The 21,995-nt window shown below is 33.6% G+C and overlaps 1 non-coding gene across 1 annotated transcript; it reads right to left on the bottom strand.

The window, feature by feature from the left end:
- Nucleotides 1–14,774: 14,774 nt before the first annotated feature.
- LOC125492133 (small nucleolar RNA R71) lies at nucleotides 14,775–14,881 on the bottom strand. The gene has a single exon (XR_007268578.1). It is a non-coding gene; the product is annotated as a small nucleolar RNA R71 (small nucleolar RNA).
- Nucleotides 14,882–21,995: the final 7,114 nt, after the last annotated feature.

The following is a 21,995-nucleotide window of genomic DNA, read 5'->3' as shown; positions in this document are numbered from 1 at the left end:
CTAAATCCGCAATCACCTCTTTCTTTCTCCAGCTAGTCAAGTTCCCTAATAGTACATTTTTAATTGATGAATACTACTTTTATGGCTCATTCTTTACAATAACCGTCGAGTATTTGTATTCATTTATATTATAATATCATTTCATTATTTCCTGTTCGTTATTACGTTTATAAGTTTTAGTATTATAATAACTGTGTATGAGTCGATGAATTTAAAAATGTTACTATAAGACAAGTGAAATAGAAGTGTTATATAAAAATTACAAGTAACACTACAAAAATGTTACATTAGTAAAATAAAAGTGTTACATTATCAGAGAATTTTAAGTAACACTTGAGAAAGTGAAACATTAACATTGGAAAGTGTTGCCTTAGAGAATAGGTAGCACGGGCAGATGTTTCACTTATAAAAGTGTTACCTATTGTCTAGAGTAGCACCTTTAGGGCTTTAGGTAACACTTTTGGGGTGATACTTTAGGGCAATTATGTACTAGTGAATGCACAAGTGTCGAATGTGAAATTAAGGAGGAGTGTTGGGATGTGTATCCTACATTGAACAAATATATGAGTTGTGTCGACTATATGAGGCTTAAGGGCTTCTCCTTTTATTGTCATATGGTTTAAAAATGAGACAATTATCTCACACTAGATCGAAGAGATAATATAAGCGTAGTCTGTAATAAAAGAAGAATCTTTATTAGTTATTTTCCATATTTTGATAATATAAAAGTCCGAAGATATTTTTTCTTATCAAACTTGTTAGGGTTATATCTCAAATTTGAGTTTTTTCTTTACATAAAAGAATGTTTACATAGTAGGTTGCACTTTGTGTTCGTTGTCTTTTGTGAATGTTTTCTTATGTCTAGTACATATTAATACTGGCAGGATATAGTTGTGAGATGTAAGGTGGGTGGATAAATTCTTTATTTCGCGGTAGTACATGAGATATCAAGTGAGATTAAAAGTTAGTTGAAATAGTATTTTTGTTTATCGGTAGATATATTTTAATTTGTACTCTGAAAACCATTTTCTCTCGTTAGCGCTCTTCATTTTCAGAGTAGTACTATATGTATTGAGTGTCATGTCTCATGTGTAGATCGGTCTATATATATATTCATAAATTAAATACACTTATTCACGATAACATTAAGTCTCTTTTCAACAAAACACACTCTCAAACAACAAAATAATTTGTCGAATATTGACTGGAGGAAAAATACGTACATGTAGTTGTATAAAAGGATCATATCAAATTAAGAATTAAATGTAAACAATATTTGTCATATGCATTAAATGGGGCAATAAAATCATTTATATTACAGTCGTGAGATTATATTCATGAAACTCCGCATCCATCACGTGCATATAGAATTAGTATTAAGAATATAGGTAAACGACCTTTATTAATTTGGCATCACATAAGTATAGGTGGAAAAAAAAAACAGCCAATATATATTACATTCAGATATATTTGATCAAAAAATAGCAACTAAATGTGGTCACAATATCAATCATTGCATCATAAACACCAACAATGGGATTCCTTCTTGATGTTATAATATGAACTAATTAATTGGTTCCCTCACACGTAGAAAGCTGACAAAAGTATATTATGAAATATAGAGAGCTTTAAAAAGGTTAATAAAGACAAAAACGGCTGATCTTAATAATAATACTAGTAGTTTTTTTAAACTTTGTCCAAAAAATGTAATTAAACTGACGTGCGTTAATACACGAAGTACAATGTATCTAGCAACTTTATGCATATATTCTTGTATTATTGTTTATGCAAATGTTTATTCTAATACTACACCATGAAGTATGAACTAATGATGTTCTTCTAACACATATATTAACATTGTTTCGATGTGCCTAGATTGAGTTGACCTGACTTCACAGTGGTGCATGCATGGTTTCTCATTAACGTATCGAAAATCTTAATCATTGATCCAAAACTTTTTACTTAACTTAATTATTACTAGTAGATCATACTGCTCTTTAACACTTCATTGTTTAGAATTCATGTTGTTGTCAATAAAAGATTCTCTGAGACACCAATGAAAATGAAAAAACTAGTTTATATTGGGATTAGATGCCAAAAATAACCTAAAATATGTGAAACAAAAAAAAAAAAAAGCTATGTATAAACATGAGTTTATGATATGCAGCCAAAATGTCTCAACTAGCTAGAGTAGTAAGTGTAATAGTCTAATAAGATATATAAGATGATTAAAATTGATCGTCTAGTAAAAAGCATTAATCACTTTATAAGACTTTTCTATGTTAAAAAAAATATATTTCAAGTATCTAAGAATAAATTGTCATTATAAGCAGTGGCGGATCTTGAAATTTTTGCTACAGGAGGCCAGATTTTTCCACAATAACATATTATGATGTTGTGTAGCTTGTTTTTATATACTGAGTTTTGGGCTCTAAACTACAAGGTTTAATTATTTTTTTAAAAAAAAAAACCTTCGGGGGGCCAGGCCCAGGTCTGCCCCAATGAAGATTCGCCATTGATTATAAGTTTATAACCATATAGTGATATAGATGATATAATAGACATTTATGGAAAATCTTCGCAGAAGGGGGCCGGGGGAGGGGTGATTGTCGAATCTCTTTAAGTAGTAGTATTCTTTAGGCCAGTTAATGAAGATATAGTCTTTACAGAAATTTGAATCATATATTATCTTATATTTATGTCTAATGTTTTTGTCTGAAATCAAAACGGAGAAGTATATAATATCTCTATTATATAAGCCAAGGGAGGAGGTGTGATGTCCTCTTTTGAAGTGACTAAAATACCCTTAATGATCTAATTAATAGAATGAAAAAAATTTCAAAAGTAAATCATTTAAAAATTCTCATTCCAACTTGCCATTTAAAACAAGTTTAAAACGGTATATGCATCAAATACTTCAATCAAAAATTAAATGGACAAAATATTTATACCTTATAAAAAAGATGGCATACATATATAACGTGCACATGAAAAGTCTGAACATTCACTACCTTTGATACTCTTTAATTCAGTTAAATCAACTCATTATTTTTGTTCTTTCTGTTCAATTTTCATTCACAAAAAAATAATGTTAACAATCACTCACAACTTTTTATTTTTTGACATCAGCGAATTAATATATCTAAATTCATCTAACTGTTGAATTTTTCACATTTAAGTTTAATCATAAATAAAGTATGAATGGAGTATCTAATAGATTAATAACAAATTTTGAAATTAACGCACGCATTGCGTGCATATGAAGGCTAGTATATAACTAAATGAAGGGTTAAGTCAAGAATCAAAAGTTATTGGCACGAAGAATATTTAAACCAAATTCATAACAAAAATTAACTTTATCTATCCCACTTTACCCCTCAAGTAAGAGCATTTATTATTAGCCATTTAATAAAAAAGTACCTTAAAACCCCTTGTCAGTCCCTTGGATTTTAGGATGATCTCCTATTTTTCCAATTTAAACAATGGTACTTTTGAGAGGTAAAACAAATAATAATAAAAAATATCATACTTAATTAGAAAAAAAAAAATGTAACTCAGTTTTTCTCAAACATTATCGTACTTCTTCTATAACTCATTATATTTCACATTGTCAATCAATTCAAACCTATTCTCAACCAGTGTGTTTCATGTTTTGGTATTATCAACCTTTTTATGTTTTTCAACCAATACTATGCTGCCGTAAATCAGAGGAAAACATAAGAAATTGGGTGGGAGCTTCAATTGAACACCTTCCAATATTAAATTTTTTTATATAAATAATGTTATCATAAAAAAACACATAGGTTCACAAATTGTCAAACTTCATGTAATATGTATTATAATGAAAGTTGTTAAAAAATAAATTCATAAACTTCATGAGTAAACAAACTAATTAACTACAAAAATCCATGGATATGTTAACTAGCTAGGAGTAGCTTACTAGTAATTATGTATCCCAAGTAAACAAAATAGTTTAAAATATGTTAAGATGATTTATCTAATTAAGCTAAGTAGTAGATTAGGGTAGGCTATATATTATTGCACAACTAGTTTACTCATTGACGAGTTATTTCTTCCGGAGTCGTCGAGTAGTGGTTCATAAAAGTAAAGACTTGCTCCTCTTTACCCTCCTCAGATTCTTAACGGGTAACGACTTTACCTGCCGACCAAAATCATTTGGTCACTTTGGAATTCGTGACATGATTTTTAAAGGGAATTATGATGAAGTCTATTTATTTAAAGGGGGTTTGTAATGATAATACCCCTCTCGTTTCAAAATATAAGACACAGACAATGTTCGATGTCGAACTTTGACTGTTAATTATTCTCAATTTACGTGGATAAAAATTTAAAAATTTAATATTATTATAGTATTTTTCATGACGAATCCAACAGTGTAATTTTTATAATTTTTATATATCATATTTGTGGTCAAAACAAATTTTCGTAAAGCGTAAATGTCTTATATATTGAAATGGAGGGAGTAAGAATCTATATAAAAAAAGACTATCTAGCATACAAAATATTACTACGAATTATGGTGTAAGGATATTTGGATTCCATATAACAACACTAAAGCATGTTTATGGTTATTTAGCTTGATCTAGTCACAACTTAATAGTAGTAAAAGTTTTTATATCAGAATCTGATCAAATTGGTAGGATTAAATTACACTATAAACAATTTGCATGTGGTAATTTCTTAACCATTCTCCCAATTCTAAGGAGCCTTACTTGTTATGTCTGGTCAAATCTATTTTTGTGGGGTTTGGATCATGCAGGTTACTTTTTCTAATCAATTACCAAAGAAGAATTATTAAGCTTAATACTCCTTTGGTTCTTCAAAAATCTTCCATTTTATGTGGTAACCGAAAAAGCTACTAGAAGGACATAAAGTTAATAATACGAGACCTTATTAGATTTGTTCCAATAACATATATTTTAAAATATCTTTTTTTTAAAATATCACTTGATTAAAGATAATAATGGTCAAATGGGTACGTGTATTGAAAATTGTGTTACATGCAAATAGAAAAAATGATCCCTTTTACCCTAATTATCAATAAAATGATGATAAAAGAATCTTAGAAGGGATTAATTATTTGTAAATTGATATGTACGTGAAACTGACAAATAATTATATATTTTGTGTTAAGTTCAACAACAACCAAAAAACTTATGGGGTGTTTGAGAGAGTTTTGGGGTAAAAAGATAGGTTTGAGATGAATAAGAGAATTCACTAGTCCAGACCTCAATTGAGAGTATTTGGTTGAAAGATGATCGAAATAGAGGTTTGATTCAGAAAACCTAATTTTGGAAAAGGTACTAGTAGGAGCTTTTTGGAAGAAGTTTGTGAATTAGTTGTGTAATGGACAATATATACTAAAGTTGGTTATGTACTACCTTCTATCCAAAAAATAAAAAAACTCCACAAATTAATTATTGTAATATTCTTATTGGTCATTTCACAAAAGTACCAATAAGCTAACAGCTCTCCGTCAAACATTTTCACACAAACAACTAATACAAATAACTAGTTAAACCAGCTCATCATACAATCAACTAACCGCTGACAGGTAATGAAAACAGCTAACTTCTAATTACCAATATTAAATTTAGATGCATATGTGATTCAATTTTTTTTTTTTTGCTGCTTTTAGTTATATATTAAGCTTCAAAATGCCACAAATTTCTAGTACTATATCTTATCATAAACTATCTTTTTTTCACAGTGCGCATTAGCAATAAAATGATTATAGAATGTGGTTTTTCCCTTTAAACTCAAGTGTATATAAAACTACTTTGGCAGCTACTATAAAAAAAAAAAAGTGACCTCCTGAATTAGCACCAAACAAACTAATTCATTAACAAAATTGGCTCTTAAAACCGAATTAAGTCGGTGCATCAGGCAGTTGAAGAAAGGCAGTAATTATTAGTATATACAAGAAAGCATATCTTAGGTTGCAAGAAACGATGACATATTAGAAAAGTATTTTATCCTATAAGATGCATGTGAGTACAATAGCATAGATTTCTTGGTATTCATCCCTAAATCGTTTAGTCAATCAGAGTACTCTAACAATTCATGCACTTTTGTTGATAAAGAATGTCAAGCTTTTGTTCTATGTTACTCCGATCCTACTCAAATTTCACATAATCTAACAAGAATATATACACATCTATAGTAGTATGTAGTCTACCTTTTTTTATAAAGACAGAAAGAAAAAGGAAGGTGTTGAAGCTATAATGTGTAGCACACAACACATGTTAGTGGCGTACATTGATAAAAGAATAATAGAGATGAGTTCATTTTATAAGGCAAAGGGCTACTCCTCTTATTGAAGTATGGTTTCAAGGTGGAACCTCTTTAGTTTATGAAGTGGATTCTCTCTACGTAAGCTTAAAAAGGTCATAAAATCACAACTAACCATACGAGAAACACACTCCCCTATGAGGATGGGAATTCCCTACTTTTCTCGCCTCCTCATTCCTAAAGGTCTGAGTTATTATAATAAAATATTACTCTCACTATCTCACAAGTGTTGTGTTTTAGCTTGCGACTAGTTGTCTTAAATTGGAAAAATAGATGAAGAATGAGTAAGTCATGAGCTAAGACACTATGAAGTCCATCGGCATATAATCACTTTCGTTCAACGATTAACTAATGAAATACAAGCTCATTACAAATTTAATATAATATCAAAGTAATTAAGCGAAAATTCCAATATGAAGAATAGAAGAAACCTAGAAATATTACATACTTTCTCCGTTCTTTTTTAATTTCAACGTTTCCTTTGTTTGAAAGTTTCACATTAATTGCAACATTATATTTGATAACAACATCTTTTTCTAATCTCTCTCAGTCTCAGATCACATATGTCGTACTTTTTATCTATCTCTACTCTTTAATTCTTTCATCTTTAAACGAATTTCTTATATAATGTACCAACAAGTAATGTTGTAATTAAATAAGATATCAAAGGAGAAGTCTAACTGTATAAGTCATGCTGATACATGAAGAAGAGAATGAAGACCAATAAGTTTGTCTCTTATGAGGCTTTGCACATGGTGATTAGGTTACATGTAGTAGAGCCACGAATATGAAATCTAACACGCTAAAATACAAAACTCTATTATACATACCTTGCGTGTCCGCCGCTTCACGACACTGCGACGGTGCCTGTGCCACATGAACTTTTTGCCCTTTCAGCCAATAACATTGCTTAATCACGTACAGTCTTTTTTTAAAAAAAACAATAATGATAATGATAAAAACAGAAACTATTTTTTCCAAAAAAAAAAATATGGAAAACAGAAACTTATAACATGGATAAGAATATATGAAAATTTAAATATTATTTTAAAGAGAAACTCTATTATACATAACCTGTACTTTTTATTAGTTGTAATTACATAGGTGGAAATGCTAAAAAAATGATTATAAACAATAAAATGTTAGTCACGACCTACTCACCCCTTTTTTTTCTCAGCCTAAAAAATCCGGTCTTTCTTTAACCAGTTAAGGGTTGTCACTAGAGGTGCTAATCGAGTTGAGCAGCTCGTGAGCAACTCACAAGCTTGACTTGATCAACGGTCGGTCAAATAAAAAGATTTATCTCTCTTTCGAGGACTTCCTCACTTATTATTAGAAAGCGGTGGCAACAGGATCGAGAAATCAAATTCTTTAGAGTGTTTTTTTTTTTACCCAATTATTGGGTTAATTGTCGATTTGTCTCTACTAGTGAAAGTTTGGAGTTTGATATGCTATTCTCCCCTTGTGAGAGTTTAAAGTTTGGGTTTCTATTGTTTGTTGCAGGTTTCAGTTCATTGATGATAAGATGTACTTATATGCAATAAGTATTAGATTTTCGTACACTATTTAATTTATACAGTCCAATAAAGGGGCTTCTTCTCACAAATTTGTAGAATAATAGACATTCTCATAAGAAGCTACATGGTTCAGCGAAAAAATTATTGGAGTAAGTGAGTAGAGTGTTAGTTTTCTCACTCCAAAAGTTGCTTCAAAAGAATAAAATAGCTCCTTGTCCTACGTTAGTAGTTTCGAGTAGAGTGGTTGAACCTTTTTTATATAGAGTTCCCTTCGTTATACATATGTTGAGGTTCACGTACGTGGGAAGGAACTAGTCACAACACATGCTCGCGATTGTGGTTGTTGGATATTTTAGATTAGTAACTTATTTTTCGCCGTTTGTACATTCACGCCACGACTTTCAAACAAGTTAATCAGTATATATGACTCTACCAGTTTTAGTTCCTACAAAATGAACTTCGTCTATCATGACAACACAACAAACTTGAAACTGTTTTGACTTGTCATAATTAAACTTGCCAGCTTAATTCTTTTCACATCATAGTATAAAAACCCGAAAAACGAGTAGGTTTCATCACAAGTCAACCCCAACCTCATAAGCTCTCATGAGTTCCGGCCGGGTGGTATGTACCTCCTTAGTCCTTAGTACTTGTCATGCCACGACAAGCTCGGTTTTTATTGATCCCACGAATAGGAGATGTTACTCTCTCAACTGTTCTTGGTGTTCTTAATAGATCAAATACGTACAACAAGTTTTTTGTTAATTGTTAGTAGAATCTAGTCTCCTCTTACCATAAATATGGTCAAAATGTTTAGCATTTAGATAAGGCAGATTTCCATCACTCTCTTCTTCTCCATCAATTGCAAAATAGGGAAAGCTACGCACGGTCCTCGTACATTTACTCCAAGTCTAGCTAGTCACGCTGGTACTTCATTTCTTAGTTGAACAGTACACAATATGTCATTGCCATATAACTAGACTGAGTGAGATGGAAAAAAAAATGAAAAGGAGGTTCTTTTTTTTTCCTACTCATGTCACAACAGAAGAATGCTCCTTTTTGTTGTCCCTACAACATCTCAACAAAATATATTTGCAATCAACTGGTGATCTAGGTTATTTGACAACCTTCCTAACTTGTCTCTTGTCTTTTATCTCTCTAGTGAGTAATGAGGCAATGCCTTACTTAAGAGGGAGCTTAGTAGCTTCTGGTGACTAACAAGTCGGGGTTAATTACAACTAGTCTTGTATACACGCTATGCGTGTAAAGTCGAAGGATGAGTGGTAATTGTTTTGCAGTTTGTCAGTCAGTTTTTTATTTTTTTTTATTTTTAAAATAATAGAGTGGTAGGTGTTGTGGTCTTTTTTCTTGTTAGGGGTATATTGGTCAAAAAAAGTGGACACTAAAAAGTGTTCAAGAGTTCTCATATATAATAGACATGTACTTCCTTTGTTTATAATGGAATTGAAGACCCTTTGATCTAGTGGAATCATTGCTCTTCTTGTAAGGGTGAAATTAGAGATCAAATAGTTCGGAGTGAGGAAGGGATAAGATAGGGGGTTTGTAGCTATGGGCATTGGATTGGGCCTTGAAATAGGATGGGCCCAATAGGCAAATTTCTTCCATTTCAAAATGATTGTAGCCAAAATAATTTGACACACTGTTTTAAGATAGTAGATAAAGTAAATGGACGGATTAATTTTAGAAATTCATAACAAGTTATTAGCCTTGTTTGACAATTAGAAGTTATTATCAGTTAGCTGATTGTATTAGTTGTTTGTGTGAAAGTGTTTGGTGGATAGTTGTTAGCTGATTGATGTTTTATTAGGAGAAATGATCAATAAGGATAACGAAATAATTTATTGATGGAGTTTTTTTTTTGGGTAAAAGATAGTAAATTTGACCAACTTTGATAATATTGGTCACTACACAACTAAATTTACAAACCTCTCTTCGAAAAAGCTCCTATTAATTAATAACTATTTCATAATTAGCTTTTTAGGCTCAAACCTTTCTTTCAATCCTCTCTCAACCAAATACTCTCATTAGAGCTTTGAACTAGTCAAACCTCTCGTTTTACTCTAAAACTCTCTCAATCAAACACCCCATTGTACTATTTTCATTTATATATATGGTTACCTTATATATCTATATCATCCTCCTAAATTTGCTCGTCAAGAAATTTGGTTGCAAGAATTATTTGACGGGTGATTTATGTAGCTTCCCTTGCTTCATAGGTAATCTAATAAGGTGAATAATTCATACATCCACATCATATTGTCTCTTAAAAATGCACGCACTTTCTATAAATTTTATACAAGGTACTTATTTTCAGTTCAGTTTATTTAATTCACTTTATTTCAGCTTTGGACAATATTTTTACTCTCACATATCACTATTCATTTTAGTTCAGTTCAATTCAGTTTAATTCAATTCAACTGTTTTATGCCGAAGAGAACATACCCTCGTGCTATTATTGCTAGAATGTTGTAGATTCCCTATCTAGGACTCGAAGTGTATTTCTTCTCAACTAGCATCAATTGGTATTATAGACTACTCACCTAACAAGCTAACAACATAAATGAGATGTATGCATCATGCATGAAAGAAAAAATTAGTCCAGTCAAAAGGAACAAAAATGAAAACTTGTACTAGTATTTATTACTACATATATTCAACATAAAATCATTACTTATGCATGCAATGATAATTTATATGTACTGCTTAACTAACTGCTATCATTAAAAGAGAAAGCAACACACCAAACCTTTTTTGATTATTTAAAAGGCAAAAGCACCCAACATAAAGCTTTTTTCCATTATTGAGGAATATGACTTTGAGAACTTCTACCTTACATAAATTATTAGGTGGGCTGATTGGCCATGCAAAATTATCATTTGGGATGACTATTATTATTCTAGTGGTTGTTTGTAAATTGTAAGATGGTCCTTTTCATCATCACTCAACTCAAGTTATCATATATATAACTTCATCTTTCCCACGTTTTTGGAATTTTTTCTCTGCTGTTATTATGTTGATAGACTAGCTAGCTTAGCAGTTAAAGGTCAGAGCAATAATTCTTTTATGGATTAGACATTCTATCAAGGTAATTCTTATTCAGTAGTAATCAAATACCCAATTTAGACGAGACCCGTAACCCGAGCTCTGATACCATATTAGATTTAGAACCAATACGAAACAAGTTAGGTGACCCGAACAAAGAGGAGGAGAGATTTCATCCACTTTATAAGTTCAAAGGAGGTTCCATACTAAAACCAATTAGTGATAGTAGGAGTAACTCTTCTACCTTATACAATGTAACAATCTCCCTCTTTCTCCAACGTGAAACACTCATAAGTGAGCTTTCAATTGATTTCAATACGTATCAATACCATAGAAGTGTTGCCTCATTCAGAATTAATTATCACATTATCTTTGTCCTAATTCCTCCTAATAAACAGTCCTGTAAAAAAAACCTCCTAATAGTTAAGAAAATCATAATAGTCAAATCGTAAAATTTCTATCATGTAATCCTCCAATGTAAGTAGTGATACAATGAAAAAATTAATTGTAAATTCAACATACTACCTCCGTATCATATTATGAGATTGTTAATGAAAGTAGTAATACGAGATTGTTAATAACGCGACATCTTTTCTTGGACATTAATATAGTATGTGTGACTTTAATGTTGAAATAATAGAATAGTTATGCAAATTCAACATACTATATTCGTTTCATATTATTTGCAACGATTTGACATAAAGTGTAATTGGAAAATGTCTAATCATTACAATTTTACAAATAATATTAAACGGAGGCAATATGATCTTTGCATTATTGAGTGACTCGTAATATGTGGAAGTTGTTTGTTGTATTTTTGTACGTAACATTATAATTGTACAGTAGTAAACTACGTCTATGTACTTGCTATAAACGATAGTTGGACAAGAGTTGAGAGGAGCTTACAATAGAAATTGGAGTTAATTCACATACTTTGCTCATCCTTTCTCAATTTTCAATTGATCATTCAAAATGAGATTCCCGCAAGATTGTAACATGGAGTAGGACCACTTCACGAGTTCTACGTGAAATGAAATGTTAGATGTTCAAAGAATAAAATGATGGACAAAATAATCAATAGAAACAATTTAATCTCCATTTCGTAGGATTCAAATATTTGTAGTATTTTCTACTCCTTTACTTAGTGATTTATCCCAAAGAATTAGAGCACGGGAGTGGCCATTAGTTGTGCTATCTAATTTTAAGATTAAGGTATTGTCTAAATTGCCGATATTATTAATGTGTAGATCTCTTAATAAAGAATCTCACATAAAGACTCGAACACATAAAAATCAAACAAAGTTTTTTATTTAACCTTGACGTTCTGATAAGTGAAGTAACAAAAATAAAAAAAAAATATTACTTTGTTCGTTCCATAAAGATTATAACATTTTGGAGTTTAAGGAGATATATTGTGTGGTTATCAAATATATTCTTCTTATTGAAAAACAGATACAATATGAATTGCTGGGAAAAAAAATTGAAAAATCGACGGAATATGAATTATTAGTGTTGCCAAAAAGAGTGTGATAAAACACTAATATAATAGTGAAAGTATTGGGTCAGGCCGTCTGACCAATACTTACTGTCAGACCGGCTGAGCCCAAAACTCAAACTCTGTACGCACCACTTTCTCTTTTCTCTTCTTCTTCTCCCCACTCTGTACTATTGTTGCCATTATGATATGTCACATTTATATATAGTTTTTAGATGCATTTTGATTGCATTTAGAACTCCTTTTAGAGCATTTAGGTGTATAATGGAATGAATTACGTAAGTTGTGCTCTACTACTCCCCGTTTGCGTGTTTTGATCATTTTCAGGTTACTTTGATGCAAATTGATTATGATTACCTAAGATCAAGCCTATTAATCATTGAAGATGAAGATATCTTGCACAAGGATCACAATGCATCATTTCGGGACAATTTCGAGTTAGAATGAAGCAAAGAGTTGGTGAAAGAAGTGTCAAAACTAACACCTATTCACTATTTTGGCCATAACTTTTGATATACAACTGATAATCAAGAAATTTCAGTTGGGTTGGAAACTAGACTTCAAGGGCTTTCCAATGATAGGTCACACGCCCCAATCCGACATCTGGTTTGAGAGATACAGCCTTCACAAGTTGACGCAAAATCACTGTTTCTCCGCCCGGTCGACCGGGCGGTTTTGCCCGACCGGGCGAAACTATTTTTTCACCAAAATTCAAGAAATATTAGCCCGATCAACCGGGCGACCAAATGGGAAAATTTGCTTACGCGCCCGACCGGGCGGGTTCGCCCGGTCGACCGGGCAGATTTGCTTTTTTGTCGTAAGTTGTGAATCATCGTCGCCCGACCGGGCGGATTTCGCCCGGTCGACCGGGCGGTTTCTCGGGACGCGTTTTTTCGGGTTTTTTAGCTGGTTTTGTAAGAAGTATAAATAGGTTTTTTATATTTTCGAGGAGATCTATCTCATTTTCTACGTTTTTTAGGGCCAAACACTTAGTTTATTCTCTCTACTTTTGTTGAACTTTGACATTGGAAGATTATATAGATCGTCGATTTCCTTTTCCATCGTTCTTCAATCATTTGGTATTCTTCTCTACTTAGTTTAATTTTATGAATTCTTTTACTTTGATTATGATTATTGCGTTTAATATCATCATGAGTGAGTAGTCTATTTCTAGGGTTTAGAGAGGGAAGCCATGTTTATACCTTTTTGATTGTGGTTTGATGTTCTTCAATAATTGGATTGAATTAGAATAATTCCTATTGATTTGTTATACTTGTTTAATTCATGTAATTGCGCAATATCATGAGTTATGTTTAGCTAATAAGAATTAGAATCGAAAGATCATATTCATTAGAGGCTTTTACAATAGGTAGATTTGATTATGTTGAGCGACCGTACTGGCATATGTTAATCTAGGAGTTGTTAATGCCTGACCAAGGATTAACGAAATACTTCATTTATTTGAACCTCAATCCAAGTGTTGTTGAACTATATTATATTGATTAAATGGTATAAGCATGGTGGACCGATCGATTGCCCTAGGTTTTTAATTATTTGATAAATTTCCATTTTTCTGCGTTCTAGTTTGTTCTAGTTTAGTTATTAATTCCTCAATTATTTTTCCTCTCTGGAAGTAGTTAGATAATTGAACATAAATCTGTAGAACTCCTCTCCCTGTGGATCGACCCGTATTTGCCAGTTTCTGCCAACAGACACCGTGCACTTGCGGTATATTTTAAAACACATCAAGTTTTTGGCGCCGTTGCCGGGGAGACGGCTAGTTTCTATAGCTTTCTGATTAATTATTTGACTATTTCTGCTGTCTCATTGGAACTTCAAGTTCCAATTGAGGCCATCTCACTGCACATTTTTCTTTTTTCTTTTTGCCCAGGTCTAAAAGAACAGGTTCTCCAGTTCAGACGAATCCTGATCTTGAGAAAACCATCCGGCAGCTCAAGAAGACACAAAAGAAGAAAAAGCAGTCTGCTAATCAGAAAAAGCCACGGAAGAACCAACTGAACCAATTATGCCTCCTAAGTCGCTGAAGTCTTATGGGGTACCTTCTCCTGGCAATGTTCCCACAGGCCCTATATGCCTGATATACAAGCAGTCAACTTCGAAATCAAGCCTGGCCATCAACAATGATCCAGCAGAATCAGTTTGGTGGTCATCCATCTGAAGACCCTGCAAATCATTTACAACGGTTTCAACAGCTTTGTCGTACCGTTAAGCACCAAGGGGTCACTCCTGATCAGTTGAAGGTCATGGTCTTTGAATTTTCACTAAAGGACAAGGCACAGAAGTGGCTGAATGATGTTAATGAAACTGAGTGGAGTGCTATATCTGAAGCATTCCTGAAAGAGTACTACCCTCCCACCAAAACTGCAGAAATAAGACACAAGCTTGCCACCTTCCAACAAGAACCCGATGAAACACTGAAGGAAGCATGGAATAGATTCAAGGATCTGCAGAGAGAATGCCCACACCACAATCTGGATAAGTGGTTCATCACCCAAGCATTCTACAATGGTCTACAACCCATATCAAGAGTACAGTTGATTCATCTGCAGGGGGAGTCTTCTTGATAAGGAGGTGGATGAAGGGTATAATTTTCTGGCCAACTTAGCAGAGAATGATCATAGTTCTTCCAGGACTACTATAAAGAAAAAGTTGGATGTTGATGCATATGCCTTGTTGTCTTCACAAGTAGCCCAGTTGAGCATGAAGATGGACTCGCTGAAATCTTTGCAGTCTATTATTCCTCCTATGAGTATTAATGCAATGTCTTCCATGGCTCCTATTACTTCTTCCTTTTGTGAAGTGTGTGGTGTTCAAGGCCACTTTGGTCATGATTGTTGCTACAATCAACCTGATCCGAATCAACTGGCGCATGCAAATGTTTTTCAGCAAAGACCTCCACACAACCCATACTCTAACACACACAACCCAGGTTGGAGAGAATATCCTAATTTTTCCTACAAGAACAACAATGTTCAAAACCTCAACCTCCACCACAATCTTCCTACCACACCACATCAAAACCACCACAACAGCTGCTAGACAACCATATTATCAAGGGGCTCCTCAAAACCCCCTCCTGGTTTCAATAGGCCTTAACCCAAGGCTATCAGCAGCAAACTCCTCATAATACCAGCTCTCAAGAGCCTACTATGTCTGATCTAATGAAAATGATGGTTTCTATGCAGAAAAATCATGAGGAGAGCATCAAGGAGCTGAAGAACACCACCAAGCATTTGGAGACTCAACTTGCTCAGGTGGCGAAAATAATGCACAGAGGCAACCAGGTTATCTGCCGGGACAACCCATCCCAAAGGAGACTGTCAATGCCGTTACACTTCGTAGCGGCACTGTTTATGATGCTCCTCCACTGCCCATTGATGATGCTGCTCCGAGCAAGGAGAAAGAATGGTAGAGAAGAAGCGGAGAAGAATTCGATGTCTGAGGTCGAACTAGCTAAGGAAGATCAGACAGGAAAGCGGAGGGAAAAGGTTTCTGAAACGCCTATTACACCAAGGCTACCTTTTCCCCATAGGATGCAGAAGTCGAAGGTCGATCAACAACTTGGTAAGTTCTTGATATGGTCAAGAACCTTGAGGTAACAATTCCTTTTACTGAACTTATTTCTCAAGTGCCTGTTTATGCTAAGTTTTTGAAAGACATGATTACTAAAAAGAAAGACTTTGGTGGGGTAGATCGAGTCGCTCTAACTGAAGAGGTAGTGCTGTTTTACAAAATAGAACCCCACCTAAGTTGAAGGATCCTGGTAGTTTTTCCATCCCTTGCCATGTAGGTGCGTTATTTATAGATAAGGCATTGTGTGATTTAGGTGCTTCTGTGTCTGTCATGCCTTTATCTGTTTATAAGAAACTGAATATGGGAGCACTTAAGTGCACTCAAATTACTTTGCAAATGGCCGATCGTTCTATAAAATACCCTCTAGGTGTTTTAGAAGACGTCCCTGTTAGGGTGGGAAAGTTTTATATTCCTGTTGATTTTGTGGTGCTTGATATGGAGGAGGATGCCCAAATTCCTATTATTCTTGGTAGGCCGTTTTTGTGTACAGCTGGTGCTGTTATAGATGTCAAGTCTGGGTCTTTAACTTTGAGTGTTGGTGATGATAATGTCACTTTTAAACTAACCAATGCTGTTAAGTCTCCTATGCTTGAGCAAAATTGCTGCAGGAGGAAAATGTTTGATGAGGGGGGCACTCATTGCCAAGCCCCTCCGATTTGAGATTGAGGAGGTAATATGGTCGTGCGGGACCTTTATAAACCAGCGCTAAGCGGGAGGCAACCCGTAGTTTTTTCTCTTACTTTTTTTTTCTTATTATTTTTTTCATTTTTTCCCTTTTAGAGAGTGAGAGAGCGGGAGCGTACTAACGTTAATTTTTCCTTAAGCATAGTCCTATAGTTCATCTTGCGGCACTGAGGACATTGCCACGTTCAGCTTGGGGGAGGATTTTTTATGTATTTTCTCTCTTTTACTACCTTTTAGTGTAGATCTTTTGCTTTCTTAGGCCAGATTTATTTGCTTTCAGAAAAAAAAAAAAATATTGCTGAAAAAAATACGAAAAATACGATTTGAAAGTATATTTGGGCTCTTTTTCTGGATAGTTGGGCACTTGAGATTGTGATGCTGGAATGTGAACTCTAAATGCCTTGACCCTAATGAGTTTTGATAATAAAGCGCTTATCTTGACTGCATACTTGAATTGGTTAGACTGTGAGGATTCATTCTTGCCAATGGATTCATTTCTATATCCATTCTGTTTTCTTGTGTGTTAGTTCCTCATTAGCTGACTGATCTTGACTTTGACATCGTACGCATTGATATCTGATGCTTGTGGCAATTGTTGTGATAGAGGCGTTCTTTTGTCTGCTTTTGAGCCTTAAAGTGATTTTTGTGATATACTTTTATCCTCCTTAGCCCCGCTGAGCCTAATGACTATTTCAGGTTACTAAACCTCATTACATGCCCATGGCCTTTATTTTGATATTAATCCCAAGCCTAGCTTGGGGGAGCATATGTTTGAGTTAGTATCTGAGATAGTTTTTATGAGTTACTTTGGATGGAGATGATTGTATTAAGGTACAAAAGTTGAGAAAAAAAAAGAATGAGAATGAAATACATGTGATTATGAGATTGAAGAAAAAATGCAAAGAGAAAGAAAAAGAAAGATTGAAAAAGAAGAAACGAACAAAAAGTCAAAAATTCTTTCTTTTACAAGTGCTTGCAAAGAAAAAAATTCATCACACTGCTTCAAGGATGAGTTTATTGAAAATTTGTGATTTATAGAATTGGGACACTGTTATTGGCTATATTCAGGTTAATACTTCTAGTAACTTGTGCTTCCCTATTCTTGGTTTTTCCACCACATTTCCCATACATAATCCATACCCATACCTAAGCCCCATTACAACCCTGAAAAAGTCCTCTTGAGCTTGCGCTTACATTGTCTATCGGATTGATGTGGTCAGTTTGTCAAGGTTAAAGAGTACGTTCGCTACTTGAGTCGACATGATTAGGTTGAGTGACATTATCACCTTTCTAAACACATGAGAGTGTGAGTGGGAAGGGTTATTATGGTTGGGATGGTGAGTGATCGGGCACATCTTTTGCCTGCCACAAAAATGTGAGAGGAGTGACACCCAGTGAGTGCCTTTTCGAGATTTGTATGTCATATAAGGCAGCTGCATTTGATTGTTATTTGGGCGATTGGTAAATAGAGTAATCTGAACAGTTGAACTTAATTGTGCCTGCTTGAATGATTTATGAGCTTTACAAAAAATTTGATCTCTGTTTTCATATATAAAGGGGTGAACAATCATATTCATGTTCATGTCTTGTTTGCTTGAGGACAAGCAAAGGTTTAACTTGGGGGAGTTTGATATGTCACATTATATATAGTTTTTGATGCATTTTGATTGCATTTAGAACTCCTTTTAGAGCATTTAGGTGATAATGGAATGAATTACGTAAGTTGTGCTCTACTACTCCCCGTTTGCGTGTTTTGATCATTTTCAGGTTACTTTGATGCAAATTGATTATGATTACCTAAGATCAAGCCTATTAATCATTGAAGATGAAGATATCTTGCACAAGGATCACAATGCATCATTTCGGGACAATTTCGAGTTAGAATGAAGCAAAGAGTTGGTGAAAGAAGTGTCAAAACTGACACCTTTCACTATTTTGGCCATAACTTTTGATATACAATTGATAATCAAGAAATTCTAGTTGGGTTGGAAACTAGACTTCAAGGGCTTTCCAATGATAGGTCACACGCCCCAATCCGACATCTGGTTTGAGAGATACAGCCTTCACAAGTTGACGCAAAATCACTGTTTCTCCGCCCGGTCGACCGGGCGGTTTTGCCCGACCGGGCGAAATATTTTTCACCAAAATTCAAGAATGTTAGCCCGTCAACCGGGCGACCAAATGGAAAATTTGCTTACGCGCCCGACGGGCGGGTTCGCCGGTCGACCGGGCGATTTGCTTTTTTGTCGTAAGTTGTGAATCACGTCGCCCGACCGGGCGGATTTCGCCCGGTCGACCGGGCGGTTTCTCGGGACGCGTTTTTTCGGGTTTTTTAGCCGGTTTTGTAAGAAGTATAAATAGGTTTTTATATTTTCGAGAGATCTATCTCATTTTCTACGTTTTTAGGGCCAAACACTTAGTTTATTCTCTCTACTTTTGTTGAACTTTTACATTGGAAGATTATATAGATCGTCGATTTCCTTTTCCATCGTTCTTCAATCATTTGGTATTCTTCTCTACTTAGTTTAATTTTATGAATTCTTTTACTTTGATTATGATTATTGCGTTTAATATCATCATGAGTGAGTAGTCTATTTCTAGGGTTTAGAGAGGGAAGCCATGTTTATACCTTTTTGATTGTGGTTTGATGTTCTTCAATAATTGGATTGAATTAGAATAATTCCTATTGATTTGTTATACTTGTTTAATTCATGTAATTGCGCAATATCATGAGTTATGTTTAGCTAATAAGAATTAGAATCGAAAGATCATATTCATTAGAGGCTTATTACAATAGGTAGATTTGATTATGTTGAGCGACCGTACTGGCATATGTTAATCTAGGAGTTGTTAATGCCTGACCAAGGATTAACGAAATACTTCATTTATTTGAACCTCAATCCAAGTGTTGTTGAACTATATTATATTGATTAAACTGGTATAAGCATGGTGGACCGATCGATTGCCCTAGGTTTTAATTATTTGATAAATTTCCATTTTTCTGCGTTCTAGTTTGTTCTAGTTTAGTTATTAATTCCTCAATTATTTTCCTCTCTGGAAGTAGTTAGATAATTGAACTTAAATCTGTAGAACTCCTCTCCCTGTGGATCGACCCGTATTTGCCAGTTTCTGCCAAACAGACACCGTGCACTTGCGGTATATTTTAAAACCCATCACATTACCACTACAAGGCCCCATAAATTGCTTCTTAAAACTAGCAGACCTCCTTTCTCTCTCCTCTGACCACCTCAATATCACCAATTTCCCCTCTCGATTTCGCACGTGAAGTTCTCTTATTTTTCTGACGGAATCTCCGGCGATGAACCTCGAACTCCTAAGAAGTACCAAAAGAGCTAGAGCATCTACGTGGGATACTTAAATTAGAGGTTCAAATTTGGCTCAAAAAGCATGAAATAAAGTGGTTTAGCAGAAGAACATTGATCTGCTGACATTAGGATGAAGCTTAGGAAGTTGAGGTACTTGGAAACTACCCGCAAATGTTATACCGCCATGACTCGAAGATGTCTCAGACATGTCATCGAACTTCATGAACTGACCAATCTGACTGACTGCAAGATGCGCATAACATACAGGAGCAACTACAAAGATAGTTGTTGTGCTTCGAACTTCAATTGGTTTTTGTATTGTTTCAGTTAGTTTTTGTATTCTTTCAATTTGTTTTTTATTTCTTTCCGTTGGCCTTTTTATTCTTTCAGTTAGTTCTTTATTTCTTTCAGTTAGTTCTTTATTTCTTTCAGTTGATGTTTTATATGTTTCAGTTGGTGTTTAAAAAAACTTGAAACCAACTGGAAAAAAAAAAAAGAAGACTAACTGAAAAAAAAATGAAGACTACCTAAAAAAAATGAAGACTACCTGAGTTACTTTCAGTTAGACCTAAGTTACTTTCAGTTAGACCTAACTTACTTTCATTTAGACGTAACTTACTTTCATTTAGACCTAAGTTACTTTCAATTAGACCTAAGTTACTTTCAGTTAGACCTAAGTTACTTTCATTTAGAGGTAACTTACTTTCATTTAGACTAACTGGAAAAAATTAAGACTAACTGAAAACAAATTAAGACTAACTGAAAAAAAAAATTAAGACTAGCTGAAAAAAAATTAAGACTAACTGAAAAAAAATTGGAACCACCTGAAAGTCGTCCGACCAAAGATTATGGTCCGACGAGTCCGACACAATACGTTCTCAATATAATAATATGAAATATTACAAAATAAAAGTATTCACACGAATTTGAAATGAATAAAAAAAGGAACGTATTCAAACTACTCTATATGTACAAGAAGAATATTAGCGAGCATTTGGGTCAACTTTGGATTCAAGTATGGCGTTAGATATACTATATGTGGGTTTGACATAAGTGATACCTATAAAATCATATTTAAAAGGCCTAAAACATGGTCTGTTAAAAGGCCTTGTTGCTGACATGTTTATAACAATGGTTTTTGGGCTTCAAGACTCAGGCCTAATAACTAAGAACTTCGGCTACAGCTTGAGCCTTATGTTAGAGTGGCTAATCTAGTTTATTTGTATACTTAGCTCAAATCCATTTTGGCCCATGTATCATAAAGAGCAATGAGTGAACTTTTTTATATGCTACAGAACCTTGACCTTAAAACTTACTACTTCTATTCTTTTTTTATTGTAATAATAGAGTTTTCACGCTTGTCAAATTACAATTTAAACTATTAATATTTTTAATTACTTTTTAGTAAAAATTAGACAAATTTGATATTTTAAAAGTATGAATCAAGACGAATCTAAGAATTTCTAGTTATTGAAATAAAAAAAGAACTTTAATAATTGCGGATTGTTTTTCAATCATGGGATTTCTCTTTTGTTTGAGGCGAATTCAAAATTGTTCGAATTGTGTAATCATCCATTATTGCTATTAGTAAACGACACATAGCAAAGATCTCGCATGACTATATTTTTTCTTATGTAAAAATCACAAGAGACAGTGAAAGAGTGATAAGTGGATAGTGTAAAAATCTCATTGTTGCAATAGAAAAATAAAAGAGAAAGTATAAGTCAATTTCATTATGAGGTTCAAAATAGTATTTTTTATCCATTTCAGAAAATAGGCCATAATTGATTGTGGAACAATTTTAAATAATTATATTTGAAAAAAAAAACATAATTATCATGTACACTTATAAGTTCTACATCTTAGATATTCCAATGTTTTTCTTTTAGTAGATTCTTTAGTCAAAAAATTAATGGAAATTTACATATACAATCAACTAATTTCTTATAAGTGACCAAATTGTTTTGGATGGTATAAAATTGGATCGCCTATTATATATAGATT

This window comes from Beta vulgaris, chromosome 7, assembly GCF_026745355.1.
Source record: "Beta vulgaris subsp. vulgaris cultivar EL10 chromosome 7, EL10.2, whole genome shotgun sequence".
NCBI classification, from domain to species: domain Eukaryota; kingdom Viridiplantae; phylum Streptophyta; class Magnoliopsida; order Caryophyllales; family Amaranthaceae; genus Beta; species Beta vulgaris.
This window is presented reverse-complemented; position numbering and strand designations above follow the sequence as displayed.